General features: G+C 40.4%; 1 protein-coding gene across 1 annotated transcript in view; it reads left to right on the forward strand.

The window, feature by feature from the left end:
* Positions 1-1,714, forward strand: part of LOC103198374 (phospholipid-transporting ATPase IB) — an 826,205-nt gene that overhangs the window by 2,575 nt on the left and 821,916 nt on the right. The gene's annotated exons all lie outside the window — the stretch shown is intronic.

The following is a 1,714-nucleotide window of genomic DNA, read 5'->3' on the forward strand; positions in this document are numbered from 1 at the left end:
TGACTGCTAACCAGAAGGCTGGCGGTTCAAACCCACCAGCCACTCCTCGGAAGGAAGGTTGGGCAATCTACTTCCGTAGTGATACTGCCTCGGACACTCAAGGAGGGGTCTCTATGAGTCGGGGCTGACTTGATGGCAAATAACATAACAACACACACACACACACACACATATAAAAGTAACTAAAGTGTGTGACCTTAATTCCATACAAAATGAGATTTTTCTGAAAGGCCACTTCACTGAAAAAAATGGTGCAGTATTTGGATATAGTCCCTTCATCCATGCATTATTGGACAGAGTGAACAGATAGGATCTTAGTAAAAAGGGAAACTTCTTTTGGTATTGCCTTTGGGAGAATTAAGGAGCTCTGGTGCTGCAGTTCCTAAAGCATTTGACTGCTAATTGGAAGGTTGGTAGTTCAAACCTACCAGCCACCCTGCAGAAGGAAGACTGAACAATCTACTTCCATAAAGATTTACTGCCTCATAAACCCAGTGGGGGTTGCTCTGAGTTGGAATTGATGGCATGGGTTTGGTTTTTTGGTTGGGAGAATTGCATTTATTAGAAGAGGCACTGACAGAATGGCTCTGGAGTCATCCCAAAATGTGCTGGATCAATAATAATAATAATAATAATAATAGTAAAGTCCACAGTTTTAAAATTAAGGTGATCATTTTTGTGTAAGAGGAATGGGACAGAACTGTGAAAGATAATAGTTTTTCATTGTGGAGAGGATTTCAGTGTGCCAGCATCTCCTCTTTTGGTCTCTTACCTTACAGCAAATTCCAGACGTATCTCCAACAGGAAGATACACCACCCTGGTGCCATTGATCATTATTTTAACAATTGCAGGCATCAAAGAGATTGTGGAAGATTTTGTAAGTTTTCATCTTGGCTAATAAAACCATTATATGGAGTACATCTTATTTGTTGCTTTAAGACAAGAAATGGGGTTGTAGCTTAACCAGCGTCTGCAAACTTGTGATGATAATTTTTGGGAGGGGATGTAAAGACCACTGTGTCATCAGGGCTCCTTTATGGATACATACATTAGCATCCTAAACACCTATACAGTGACACAGAAGTCATTCAAACTGTTTTCAAATGTTAGGTCTCAGCGTCCCCTTGGATGTTCTTGTACCCCACTTCAGAGCTTGCTAAGAGAGTAACAGATGATGTGTGGTCATTCTGGCTAGTTAAGGCAGCACTGGGCTGGAGCGCTTTTGTAAGAATATGTTTCCTCCTTACGTTTATCCCAGAATATAGATTTCCAAGTTCATTGGCAATAATATTCTCTCTTCCTCTTTCTTTATCTCCTCTCTCTTCTTCTCTCTCTTTACTCCCCTCTCTCTTCCACACACAAACACACCACACACGACACACACACACACACACCCTTCTGAGAATAGGTAAATAAATGTACACATATCCAAACAAAGGTACTTCGACCAAAGGTACTTCATCAGTATGATAAATTCAGTTGTTTGCTGGTTGGATGATCATCCTTAATAATTCATTTACTCTGGTCTAAAGCAAATCAAGAGAGAGAAGTTTATACTTCAAAGTGCTTCATAATTGTTAGAACCAGAATATATATCATCATTTAAAGTACTGTAGACTGCCTCTAAATCTCTTGTGTGCTGGGTCACAAAACCTCGGAGCTGAATTCGTGCTGTTGGCAGTTAGTTTCTTTGCCCCTGGTTGGTTTATCCAC

Source organism: Orycteropus afer, unplaced genomic scaffold (assembly GCF_000298275.1).
Source record: "Orycteropus afer afer isolate SDZICR_OR568_19922 unplaced genomic scaffold, OryAfe1.0 scaffold00092, whole genome shotgun sequence".
NCBI lineage: Eukaryota > Metazoa > Chordata > Mammalia > Tubulidentata > Orycteropodidae > Orycteropus > Orycteropus afer.